We start from the raw sequence: 14606 nt of genomic DNA, 5'->3' as shown, positions 1-14606 counted from the left end.
TCAAACAAACTGTTCTCCAACTCCTCATTCTCACACCGCAAACACTCCAATCGGGCCACAGGCCCCACTAGTGACACAGAACCACACACACAGACACACACACACACACACACACACACACACACACAGAGAGAGATAAACATGTATAAATGTATAAGAATTTGTGGATAAAATTATTATGAGATTATTTATAATCAAACGACTACACTACACAACCACATCTTCCTTTTATTTACATATTATACAGATATTTAGAGATATTTACATTTTATTTACCCGCGTGCGTCTCTCTTCTCCAAGGTAGCGGAGAGATATGAAAGGATAAAAGGGGAAAAGAATAAAATGCACGTCGGTTTTAAATTCGCAGGCTACCTGCGCTGAAGGCGTGGAAAACGAGCACGTGACGGAAAGGCTTCCGTACCCGATGGGTCCAAATCACATGCCCAGCAAAGTAGCCTTAAACCTGGACACACAATGGAGACCATTTGACCCTTTAAAATCATACTACAACCAGACTTCCAGGCCCAAGAGGTCACACAGTCATGCCCAGCAAAGTAGCTCTGGGCCTGGGCACACTTCACGCAGTTTGACCGTTTAAATAAAACTAGAAACAGACTTCCTGGCCCAAGAGGTCACACAGTCATGCCCAGCAAGGTTGCTTTAAACGTGGGCACACTTCAGACCGTTTCACTCTTTAAATCATTCAAAGCACCACATTTCAAGGCCCAAGAGATCACAGAATCATGCCCATCAAAGTAGCTCTGGGCCTGGGCACACTTTACGGAGTTTGACCCTTTAAATAATACTACAACCAGACACATACAGGTGCGCACATATACACAGATACACATTCTGTTTAATTTCTTCACATCTGCAGACTAGAGTAAGCTGAGGGTATAGTGTTAAACCAGGAGCTACATAAACAGTATATAGTATATATAAAGAGGATATAGTGTTAAACCAGGTACTACATACAGAGTATATAGTATACATACAGAGTATATAGTTTGACCAAAAGATCGTGCTGATCTTTGATCTCCTGGTTCTTCATCTCCAGCGCCACTTTCAGACTCATAATGTCCTCCTCTATGGGCTGGTATAACCCACACATACGAATCATCACTACAGCCAGTACAATGGAAAGGTGGGAATGTGTACTGAATGTGTACTGACGTTATAAGTGAAAGGTGGAGGTACTGGTGGATGTGTACTGACACTATAAGGGATCTCTACCTGCAGTGACAGTCTGAGCTTCTCAAGTTCTTCCTCCAGAGATTTCTTCTCCTGTTCACAGGCCATTTTCATATCTGCCAGAGCAAGTATCATTACTGCTGGATATAACATAGATTGTATATACTACATAATTACTACTGAATATATAAAATATAATATATATAGTACTATACATATATTAGTATCACTTTTATTGGAGCCTAAAGGCTAGCATTCATTATTAGTTATGTTAGTATTATTGCATTTCCATAGTACTTACTCTTGATGGACCTGTTATGCTCCTCCTCCTCCTGCTGTTTCTGCAGGAGCTCTGTCTCCTCATGCTGCTTGTGTTTCAGCATCTCCTGAAGAACCTGCAGCTCCTTCTGCTTCTGCAACCTCAACTCCTTCAGCTGCTCCAACAAACTGTTCTCCAACTCCTCCTTCTCACACCGCAAACACTCCAATCGGGCCACAGGCCCCACTAGTGACACAGAACCACACACACACACACACACACACACACAAAGAGAGAGATAAACATGTATAAATGTATAAGAATTTGTGGATAAAATTATTATGAGATTATTTATAATCAAACGACTACACTACACAACCACATCTTCCTTTTATTTACATATTATACAGATATTTAGAGATATTTACATTTTATTTACCCGCGTGCGTCTCTCTTCTCCAAGGTAGCGGAGAGATATGAAAGGATAAAAGGGGAAAAGAATAAAATGCACGTCGGTTTTAAATTCGCAGGCTACCTGCGCTGAAGGCGTGGAAAACGAGCACGTGATGGAAAGGCTTCCGTACCCGATGGGTCCAAATCACATGCCCAGCAAAGTAGCCTTAAACCTGGACACGCAATGGAGAGCATTTGACCCTTTAAAATCATACTACAACCAGACTTCCAGGCCCAAGAGGTCACACAGCCATGCCCAGCAAAGTAGCTCTGGGCCTGGGCACACTTCACGCAGTTTGACCGTTTAAATAAAACTAGAAACAGACTTCCTGGCCCAAGAGGTCACAGTCATACCCAGCAAAGTACGTTTAAACCTGGAAACAAATCAGATCCTTTCTGTCATTCAAAGGAATGGGCCTGCAACTCACAACCACATCCCCAGTGAAGCGCACCGTCACCCAGCCACACTACCCCACCTTGCCCGTCCTGGAACAACCACACCTCCAGGGCACCACATGCCAATCTCTCATGCCCAGCAAACTGCAACCTCACGCAGCCAGGCCACACACTGTCTCCCCTTGTACAGTCCAAGGACGAACTCCTCCACAAACCTGGTGTTCACGCGCACACACGCAATTACAACGAATTGGTGGAGAACTTTGAAACAAACGTGCTGACTTTGAATACTCACATCTAGGCTGGGCCAGGTCCAAATGGCCTGCAGCTCGGTGCGCATTAACTGCTTGACTGTCCGTCACGAACGCCACCTGCCAAGCGTTCGTTCCGTCCCTGGCGGATTTTAAAAAATCGTAGCGTGAGAACGATGGGTCCGATCCGCGTGCCGCTTAAAGGCGATTACAGGGGAGATGCAACCCTTTCCAAAGAACCATGAAAAGACTTTCTACTCCCAAGGAAACGAGATATTAAGCCGCAATGACATCCGACGCGCGCATTTCCTCCGCCGCGCAGCACATTTAAAAAAATCATAGCGTGAAAACCGTGGGTTCGATCCGCGTGCCGCTCGAAGGCGATTACAGGGGAGATGCAGCCCTTTCCAAAGAGCCATGAAAAGACTTTCTACTCCCAAGGAGACAGGAGATATTAAGCCGAAATGACGTCCGACGCGCGCATTTCCTCCGCCGCGCACCACCTTTAAAAAAATCATAGCGTGAAAACCGTGGGTTCGATCCGAGTGCCGCTCGAAGGCGATTACAGGGGAGATGCAGCCCTTTCCAAAGAGGCATGAACAGACTTCCTACTCCCAAGGAGCCCAAAGATATTAAGCCGCAAATACGTCCTACGCGCGTCTTTTCTACGCCGCGCACCACATTTAAAAAATCGTATCGGAAGAACGGTGGGTCCAATCCGCGTGCCGCTTAAAGGCGATTACAAGGGAGATGCAAACCTTTCCAAAGAGCCATGAAAAGACTTTCTACTCCCAAGGAGACAATAGATATTAAGCCGAAATGATGTCCGATGCGCGCATTTTCTCCGCCGCGCACCACATTTAAAAAAATCATAGCGTGAAAACCGTGGGTTCGATCCGCGTGCCGCTCGAAGGCGATTACAGCGGAGATGCAGCCCTTTCCAAAGAGCCATGAAAAGACTTTCTACTCCCAAGGAGACAAGAGATATTAAGCCGAAATGACGTCCGACGCGCGCATTTCCTCCGCCGCGCACCACATTTAAAAAAATCATAGCGTGAAAAGCGTGGGTTCGATCCGCGTGCCGCTCGAAGGCGATTACAGGGGAGATGCAGCCCTTTCCAAAGAGCCATGAACAGACTTTCTACACCCAATGAGACAAGAGATATTAAGCCGCAAATACGTCCGGCGCGCGTCTTTTCTCCGCCGCGCAACACATTTAAAAAAAATCGTAGCGTGAAAAACGTGGGTTCGATCCGCGTGCCGCTCGAAGGTGATTACAGGGGAGATGCAGCCCTTTCCAAAGAGCCATGAACAGACTTTCTACTCCCAAGGAGACCAGAAATATTAACATATAAAGCGTTACGCTCCAGTCGGATGAACGAGAAACGCTTGTACAATTGCAACGAATTGGAGGAGAAAGTTTAAACAAACGCGCTGACTTTGAACGCTCACATCTAGGCCGGGCCAACTCCAAATGGCGTGCAACTCGGTGCGCATCACCTCCATGACTGTCCCTAACGAACGCCACCTGCCACGCTTTCGGCCCGTCCCTGGCGGCATGAAAAAATCGTAGCGTGATAACGATGGTTCCGATGCGCGTGCCGCTCGAAGGCGATTACAGGGGAGATGCAACCCTTTCCAAAGAACCATGAAAAGACTTGCTACTCCCAAGGAGACAAGAGATATTAAGCCGCAAATAAGTCGTACGCGCGTCTTTTCTACGCCTCGCACCACATTTAAAAAATCGTAGCGTAAGAACGGTGGGTCCGATCCGCGTGCCGCTTAAAGGCGATTACAGGGGAGATGCAGCCCTTTCCAAAGAGCCATGAAAAGACTTTCTACTCCCAAGGAGACAAGAGATATTAAGCCGAAATGACGTCCGACGCGCGCATTTCCTCCGCCGCGCACCACATTTAAAAAAATCATAGCGTGAAAACCGTGGGTTCGATCCGCGTGCCGCTCGAAGGCGATTACAGCGGAGATGCAGCCCTTTCCAAAGAGCCATGAAAAGACTTTCTACTCCCAAGGAGACAAGAGATATTAAGCCGCAAATACGTCCGGCGCGCGTCTTTTCTCTGCGGCGCAACACATTTAAAAAAAATCGTAGCATGAAAAACGTGGGTTCGATCCGCGTGCCGCTCGAAGGCGATTACAGGGGAGATGCATCCCTTTCAAAAGAGCCATGAACAGACTTTCTACTCCCAAGGAGACCAGAAATATTAACATATAAAGCGTTACGCTCCAGTCGGATGAACGAGAAACGCTTGTACAATTGCAACGAATTGGAGGAGAAAGTTTAAACAAACGCGCTGACTTTGAACGCTCACATCTAGGCCGGGCCAACTCCAAATGGCGTGCAACTCGGTGTGCATCACCTCCATGACTGTCCCTAACGAACGCCACCTGCCACGCTTTCGGCCTATCCCTGGCGGCATTAAAAAATCGTAGCGTGATAACGATGGTTCCGATGCGCGTGCCGCTCAAAGGCGATTACAGGGGAGATACAGCCCTTTCCAAAGAGCCATGAACAGACTTTCTACTCCCAAGGAGACAAGAGATATTACGCGCATTTTCTCCGACGCGCACCACGTTTAAAAAATCGTAGCGTGAGAACGGTGGGTCCGATCCGCGTGCCGCTTAAAGGCGATTACAGGGGAGATGCAGCCCTTTCCAAAGAGCCATGAAAAGACTTTCTACTCCCAAGGAGACAAGAGATATTAAGCCGAAATGACGTCCGACGCGCGCATTTCCTCCGCCGCGCACCACATTTAAAAAAATCATAGCGTGAAAACCGTGGGTTCGATCCGCGTGCCGCTCGAAGGCGATTACAGAGGAGATGCAGCCCTTTCCAAAGAGGCATGAACAGACTTCCTACTCCCAAGGAGCCCAAAGATATTAAGCCGCAAATACGTCCTACGCGCGTCTTTTCTACGCCGCGCACCACATTTAAAAAATCGTATCGGAAGAACGGTGGGTCCAATCCGCGTGCCGCTTAAAGGCGATTACAAGGGAGATGCAAACCTTTCCAAAGAGCCATGAAAAGACTTTCTACTCCCAAGGAGACAATAGATATTAAGCCGAAATGACGTCCGACGCGCGCATTTTCTCCGCCGCCTACCACATTTAAAAAAATCATAGCGTGAAAACCGTGGGTTCGATCCGCGTGCCGCTCGAAGGCGATTACAGCGGAGATGCAGCCCTTTCCAAAGAGCCATGAAAAGACTTTCTACTCCCAAGGAGACAAGAGATATTAAGCCGAAATGACGTCCGACGCGCGCATTTCCTCCGCCGCGCACCACATTTAAAAAAATCATAGCGTGAAAACCGTGGGTTCGATCCGCGTGCCGCTCGAAGGCGATTACAGGGGAGATGCAGCCCTTTCCAAAGAGGCATGAACAGACTTCCTACTCCCAAGGAGCCCAAAGATATTAAGCCGCAAATACGTCCTACGCGCGTCTTTTCTACGCCGCGCACCACATTTAAAAAATCGTATCGGAAGAACGGTGGGTCCAATCCGCGTGCCGCTTAAAGGCGATTACAAGGGAGATGCAAACCTTTCCAAAGAGCCATGAAAAGACTTTCTACTCCCAAGGAGACAATAGATATTAAGCCGAAATGACGTCCGACGCGCGCATTTTCTCCGCCGCTCACCACATTTAAAAAAATCATAGCGTGAAAACCGTGGGTTCGATCCGCGTGCCGCTCGAAGGCGATTACAGCGGAGATGCAGCCCTTTCCAAAGAGCCATGAAAAGACTTTCTACTCCCAAGGAGACAAGAGATATTAAGCCGAAATGACGTCCGACGCGCGCATTTCCTCCGCCGCGCACCACATTTAAAAAAATCATAGCTTGAAAACCGTGGGTTCGATCCGCGTGCCGCTCGAAGGCGATTACAGGGGAGATGCAGCCCTTTCCAAAGAGCCATGAACAGACTTTCTACACCCAATGAGACAAGAGATATTAAGCCGCAAATACGTCCGGCGCGCGTCTTTTCTCTGCCGCGCAACACATTTAAAAAAAATCGTAGCGTGAAAAACGTGGGTTCGATCCGCGTGCCGCTCGAAGGCGATTACAGGGGAGATGCATCCCTTTCAAAAGAGCCATGAACAGACTTTCTACTCCCAAGGAGACCAGAAATATTAACATATAAAGCGTTACGCTCCAGTCGGATGAACGAGAAACGCTTGTACAATTGCAACGAATTGGAGGAGAAAGTTTAAACAAACGCGCTGACTTTGAACGCTCACATCTAGGCCGGGCCAACTCCAAATGGCGTGCAACTCGGTGCGCATCACCTCCATGACTGTCCCTAACGAACGCCACCTGCCACGCTTTCGGCCCGTCCCTGGCGGCATTAAAAAATCGTAGCGTGATAACGATGGTTCCGATGCGCGTGCCGCTCGAAGGCGATTACAGGGGAGATACAGCCCTTTACAAAGAGCCATGAACAGACTTTCTACTCCCAAGGAGACAAGAGATATTACGCGCATTTTCTCCGACGCGCACCACGTTTAAAAAATCGTAGCGTGAGAACGGTGGGTCCGATCCGCGTGCCGCTTAAAGGCGATTACAGGGGAGATGCATCCCTTTCCAAAGAGCCATGAACAGACTTTCTACTCCCAAGGAGACCAGAGATATTAACAGATAAAGCGTTACGCTCCTGTCGGATGAGCGAGAAACGCTTGTACAATTGCAACGAATTGGAGGAGAAAGTTTAAACAAACGCGCTGACTTTGAAGGCTCACATCTAGGCCGGGCCAGGTCCAAATGGCCTGCAACTCGGTCCGCATCACGTCCATGACTTTTCCTAACGAACGCCACCTGCCAAGCTTTCGGCCCGTCCCTGTCGGCATTAAAAAATCGTAGCGTGATAAGGATGGTTCCGATCCGCGTGCCGCGCGAAGGCGATTACAGGGGAGATGCAGCCCTTTCCAAAGAACCATGAAAAGACTTTCTACTCCCAAGGAGACAAGAGATATTAAGCCGCAATGACGTCCGACGCGCGCATTTTCTCCGCCGCGCAGCACATTTTAAAAAATCATAGCGTGAAAACCGTGGGTTCGATCCACGTGCCGCGCGAAGGCGATTACAAGGGAGATGCAAACCTTTCCAAAGAGCCATGAAAAGACTTTCTACTCCCAAGGAGACAATAGATATTAAGCCGAAATGACGTCCGACGCGCGCATTTTCTCCGACGCGCACCACATTTAAAAAAATCATAGCGTGAAAACCGTGGGTTCGATCCGCGTGCCGCTCGAAGGCGATTACAGCGGAGATGCAGCCCTTTCCAAAGAGCCATGAAAAGACTTTCTACTCCCAAGGAGACAAGAGATATTAAGCCGCAATGACGTCCGACGCGCGCATTTTCTCCGACGCGCAACACATTTAAAAAAATCATAGCGTGAAAACCGTGGGTTCGATCCGCGTGCCGCTCGAAGGCGATTACAGGGGAGATGCAGCCCTTTCCAAAGAGCCATGAACAGACCTTCTACTCCCAATGAGACAAGAGATATCAAGCCGCAAATACGTCCGGCGCGCGTCTATTCTCCGCCGCGCAACACATTTAAAAAAAATCGTAGCGTGAAAACCGTGGGTTCGATCCGCGTGCCGCTTAAAGGCGATTACAGGGGAGATGCAGCCCTTTCCAAAGAGCCATGAAAAGACTTTCTACTCCCAAGGAGACAAGAGATATTAAGCCGAAATGACGTCCGACGCGCGCATTTCCTCCGCCGCGCACCACATTTAAAAAAATCATAGCGTGAAAACCGTGGGTTCGATCCGCGTGCCGCTCGAAGGCGATTACAGAGGAGATGCAGCCCTTTCCAAAGAGGCATGAACAGACTTCCTACTCCCAAGGAGCCCAAAGATATTAAGCCGCAAATACGTCCTACGCGCGTCTTTTCTACGCCGCGCACCACATTTAAAAAATCGTAGCGTAAGAACGGTGGGTCCGATCCGCGTGCCGCTTAAAGGCGATTACAGGGGAGATGCAGCCCTTTCCAAAGAGCCATGAAAAGACTTTCTACTCCCAAGGAGACAAGAGATATTAAGCCGAAATGACGTCCGACGCGCGCATTTCCTCCGCCGCGCACCACATTTAAAAAAATCATAGCGTGAAAACCGTGGGTTCGATCCGCGTGCCGCTCGAAGGCGATTACAGCGGAGATGCAGCCCTTTCCAAAGAGCCATGAAAAGACTTTCTACTCCCAAGGAGACAAGAGATATTAAGCCGCAAATACGTCCGGCGCGCGTCTTTTCTCTGCGGTGCAACACATTTAAAAAAAATCGTAGCGTGAAAAACGTGGGTTCGATCCGCGTGCCGCTCGAAGGCGATTACAGGGGAGATGCATCCCTTTCAAAAGAGCCATGAACAGACTTTCTACTCCCAAGGAGACCAGAAATATTAACATATAAAGCGTTACGCTCCAGTCGGATGAACGAGAAACGCTTGTACAATTGCAACGAATTGGAGGAGAAAGTTTAAACAAACGCGCTGACTTTGAACGCTCACATCTAGGCCGGGCCAACTCCAAATGGCGTGCAACTCGGTGTGCATCACCTCCATGACTGTCCCTAACGAACGCCACCTGCCACGCTTTCGGCCTATCCCTGGCGGCATTAAAAAATCGTAGCGTGATAACGATGGTTCCGATGCGCGTGCCGCTCAAAGGCGATTACAGGGGAGATACAGCCCTTTCCAAAGAGCCATGAACAGACTTTCTACTCCCAAGGAGACAAGAGATATTACGCGCATTTTCTCCGACGCGCACCACGTTTAAAAAATCGTAGCGTGAGAACGGTGGGTCCGATCCGCGTGCCGCTTAAAGGCGATTACAGGGGAGATGCAGCCCTTTCCAAAGAGCCATGAAAAGACTTTCTACTCCCAAGGAGACAAGAGATATTAAGCCGAAATGACGTCCGACGCGCGCATTTCCTCCGCCGCGCACCACATTTAAAAAAATCATAGCGTGAAAACCGTGGGTTCGATCCGCGTGCCGCTCGAAGGCGATTACAGAGGAGATGCAGCCCTTTCCAAAGAGGCATGAACAGACTTCCTACTCCCAAGGAGCCCAAAGATATTAAGCCGCAAATACGTCCTACGCGCGTCTTTTCTACGCCGCGCACCACATTTAAAAAATCGTATCGGAAGAACGGTGGGTCCAATCCGCGTGCCGCTTAAAGGCGATTACAAGGGAGATGCAAACCTTTCCAAAGAGCCATGAAAAGACTTTCTACTCCCAAGGAGACAATAGATATTAAGCCGAAATGACGTCCGACGCGCGCATTTTCTCCGCCGCGCACCACATTTAAAAAAATCATAGCGTGAAAACCGTGGGTTCGATCCGCGTGCCGCTCGAAGGCGATTACAGCGGAGATGCAGCCCTTTCCAAAGAGCCATGAAAAGACTTTCTACTCCCAAGGAGACAAGAGATATTAAGCCGAAATGACGTCCGACGCGCGCATTTCCTCCGCCGCGCACCACATTTAAAAAAATCATAGCGTGAAAACCGTGGGTTCGATCCGCGTGCCGCTTGAAGGCGATTACAGGGGAGATGCAGCCCTTTCCAAAGAGGCATGAACAGACTTCCTACTCCCAAGGAGCCCAAAGATATTAAGCCGCAAATACGTCCTACGCGCGTCTTTTCTACGCCGCGCACCACATTTAAAAAATCGTATCGGAAGAACGGTGGGTCCAATCCGCGTGCCGCTTAAAGGCGATTACAAGGGAGATGCAAACCTTTCCAAAGAGCCATGAAAAGACTTTCTACTCCCAAGGAGACAATAGATATTAAGCCGAAATGACGTCCGACGCGCGCATTTTCTCCGCCGCTCACCACATTTAAAAAAATCATAGCGTGAAAACCGTGGGTTCGATCCGCGTGCCGCTCGAAGGCGATTACAGCGGAGATGCAGCCCTTTCCAAAGAGCCATGAAAAGACTTTCTACTCCCAAGGAGACAAGAGATATTAAGCCGAAATGACGTCCGACGCGCGCATTTCCTCCGCCGCGCACCACATTTAAAAAAATCATAGCTTGAAAACCGTGGGTTCGATCCGCGTGCCGCTCGAAGGCGATTACAGGGGAGATGCAGCCCTTTCCAAAGAGCCATGAACAGACTTTCTACACCCAATGAGACAAGAGATATTAAGCCGCAAATACGTCCGGCGCGCGTCTTTTCTCTGCCGCGCAACACATTTAAAAAAAATCGTAGCGTGAAAAACGTGGGTTCGATCCGCGTGCCGCTCGAAGGCGATTACAGGGGAGATGCATCCCTTTCAAAAGAGCCATGAACAGACTTTCTACTCCCAAGGAGACCAGAAATATTAACATATAAAGCGTTACGCTCCAGTCGGATGAAAGAGAAACGCTTGTACAATTGCAACGAATTGGAGGAGAAAGTTTAAACAAACGCGCTGACTTTGAACGCTCACATCTAGGCCGGGCCAACTCCAAATGGCGTGCAACTCGGTGCGCATCACCTCCATGACTGTCCCTAACGAACGCCACCTGCCACGCTTTCGGCCCGTCCCTGGCGGCATTAAAAAATCGTAGCGTGATAACGATGGTTCCGATGCGCGTGCCGCTCGAAGGCGATTACAGGGGAGATACAGCCCTTTACAAAGAGCCATGAACAGACTTTCTACTCCCAAGGAGACAAGAGATATTACGCGCATTTTCTCCGACGCGCACCACGTTTAAAAAATCGTAGCGTGAGAACGGTGGGTCCGATCCGCGTGCCGCTTAAAGGCGATTACAGGGGAGATGCATCCCTTTCCAAAGAGCCATGAACAGACTTTCTACTCCCAAGGAGACCAGAGATATTAACAGATAAAGCGTTACGCTCCAGTCGGATGAGCGAGAAACGCTTGTACAATTGCAACGAATTGGAGGAGAAAGTTTAAACAAACGCGCTGACTTTGAAGGCTCACATCTAGGCCGGGCCAGGTCCAAATGGCCTGCAACTCGGTCCGCATCACGTCCATGACTTTTCCTAACGAACGCCACCTGCCAAGCTTTCGGCCCGTCCCTGTCGGCATTAAAAAATCGTAGCGTGATAAGGATGGTTCCGATCCGCGTGCCGCGCGAAGGCGATTACAGGGGAGATGCAGCCCTTTCCAAAGAACCATGAAAAGACTTTCTACTCCCAAGGAGACAAGAGATATTAAGCCGCAATGACGTCCGACGCGCGCATTTTCTCCGCCGCGCAGCACATTTTAAAAAATCATAGCGTGAAAACCGTGGGTTCGATCCACGTGCCGCGCGAAGGCGATTACAAGGGAGATGCAAACCTTTCCAAAGAGCCATGAAAAGACTTTCTACTCCCAAGGAGACAATAGATATTAAGCCGAAATGACGTCCGACGCGCGCATTTTCTCCGACGCGCACCACATTTAAAAAAATCATAGCGTGAAAACCGTGGGTTCGATCCGCGTGCCGCTCGAAGGCGATTACAGCGGAGATGCAGCCCTTTCCAAAGAGCCATGAAAAGACTTTCTACTCCCAAGGAGACAAGAGATATTAAGCCGCAATGACGTCCGACGCGCGCATTTTCTCCGACGCGCAACACATTTAAAAAAATCATAGCGTGAAAACCGTGGGTTTGATCCGCGTGCCGCTCGAAGGCGATTACAGGGGAGATGAAGCCCTTTCCAAAGAGCCATGAACAGACCTTCTACTCCCAATGAGACAAGAGATATCAAGCCGCAAATACGTCCGGCGCGCGTCTATTCTCCGCCGCGCAACACATTTAAAAAAAATCGTAGCGTGAAAACCGTGGGTTCGATCCGCGTGCCGCTTAAAGGCGATTACAGGGGAGATGCAGCCCTTTCCAAAGAGCCATGAAAAGACTTTCTACTCCCAAGGAGACAAGAGATATTAAGCCGAAATGACGTCCGACGCGCGCATTTCCTCCGCCGCGCACCACATTTAAAAAAATCATAGCGTGAAAACCGTGGGTTCGATCCGCGTGCCGCTCGAAGGCGATTACAGAGGAGATGCAGCCCTTTCCAAAGAGGCATGAACAGACTTCCTACTCCCAAGGAGCCCAAAGATATTAAGCCGCAAATACGTCCTACGCGCGTCTTTTCTACGCCGCGCACCACATTTAAAAAATCGTAGCGGAAGAACGGTGGGTCCGATCCGCGTGCCGCTTAAAGGCGATTACAGGGGAGATGCAACACTTTCCAAAGAATCATGAAAAGACTTTCTACTCCCAAGGAGACAAGAGATATTAAGCCGAAATGACGTCCGACGCGCGCATTTTCTCCGCCGCGCAGCACATTTAAAAAAATCATAGCGTGAAAACCGTGGGTTCGATCCGCGTGCCGCTCAAAGGCGATTACAGGGGAGATGGAGCCCTTTCCAAAGAGGCATGAACAGACTTCCTACTCCCAAGGAGCCCAAAGATATTAAGCCGCAAATACGTCCTACGCGCGTCTTTTCTACGCCGCGCACCACATTTAAAAAATCGTAGCGTAAGAACGGTGGGTCCGATCCGCGTGCCGCTTAAAGGCGATTACAGGGGAGATGCAAACCTTTCCAAAGAGCCATGAAAAGACTTTCTACTCCCAAGGAGACAAGAGATATTTAGCCGCAATGACGTCCGACGCGCGCATTTTCTCCGACGCGCAACACATTTAAAAAAATCATAGCGTGAAAACCGTGGGTTCGATCCGCGTGCCGCTCGAAGGCGATTACAGGGGAGATGCAGCCCTTTCCAAAGAGCCATGAACAGACTTTCTACTCCCAATGAGACAAGAGATATCAAGCCGCAAATACATCCGGCGCGCGTCTATTCTCCGCCGCGCAACACATTTAAAAAAAATCGTAGCGTGAAAACCGTGGGTTCCATCCGCGTGCCGCTTAAAGGCGATTACAGGGGAGATGCAGCCCTTTCCAAAGAACCATGAAAAGACTTTCTACTCCCAAGGAGACAAGAGATATTAAGCCGAAATGACGTCCGACGCGCGCATTTCCTCCGCCGCGCACCACATTTAAAAAAATCATAGCGTGAAAACCGTGGGTTCGATCCGCGTGCCGCTCGAAGGCGATTACAGGGGAGATGCAGCCCTTTCCAAAGAGGCATGAACAGACTTCCTACTCCCAAGGAGCCCAAAGATATTAAGCCGCAAATACGTCCTACGCGCGTCTTTTCTACGCCGCGCACCACATTTAAAAAATCGTATCGGAAGAACGGTGGGTCCAATCCGCGTGCCGCTTAAAGGCGATTACAAGGGAGATGCAAACCTTTCCAAAGAGCCATGAAAAGACTTTCTACTCCCAAGGAGACAATAGATATTAAGCCGAAATGACGTCCGACGCGCGCATTTTCTCCGCCGCTCACCACATTTAAAAAAATCATAGCGTGAAAACCGTGGGTTCGATCCGCGTGCCGCTCGAAGGCGATTACAGCGGAGATGCAGCCCTTTCCAAAGAGCCATGAAAAGACTTTCTACTCCCAAGGAGACAAGAGATATTAAGCCGAAATGACGTCCGACGCGCGCATTTCCTCCGCCGCGCACCACATTTAAAAAAATCATAGCTTGAAAACCGTGGGTTCGATCCGCGTGCCGCTCGAAGGCGATTACAGGGGAGATGCAGCCCTTTCCAAAGAGCCATGAACAGACTTTCTACACCCAATGAGACAAGAGATATTAAGCCGCAAATACGTCCGGCGCGCGTCTTTTCTCTGCCGCGCAACACATTTAAAAAAAATCGTAGCGTGAAAAACGTGGGTTCGATCCGCGTGCCGCTCGAAGGCGATTACAGGGGAGATGCAGCCCTTTCCAAAGAGCCATGAACAGACCTTCTACTCCCAATGAGACAAGAGATATCAAGCCGCAAATACGTCCGGCGCGCGTCTATTCTCCGCCGCGCAACACATTTAAAAAAAATCGTAGCGTGAAAACCGTGGGTTCGATCCGCGTGCCGCTTAAAGGCGATTACAGGGGAGATGCAGCCCTTTCCAAAGAGCCATGAAAAGACTTTCTACTCCCAAGGAGACAAGAGATATTAAGCCGAAATGACGTCCGACGCGCGCATTTCCTCCGCCGCG

This window comes from Electrophorus electricus, chromosome 9, assembly GCF_041902795.1.
Source record: "Electrophorus electricus isolate QZ-2024a chromosome 9, ASM4190279v1, whole genome shotgun sequence".
In the NCBI taxonomy this organism is placed as follows: domain Eukaryota; kingdom Metazoa; phylum Chordata; class Actinopteri; order Gymnotiformes; family Gymnotidae; genus Electrophorus; species Electrophorus electricus.
This window is presented reverse-complemented; position numbering follows the sequence as displayed.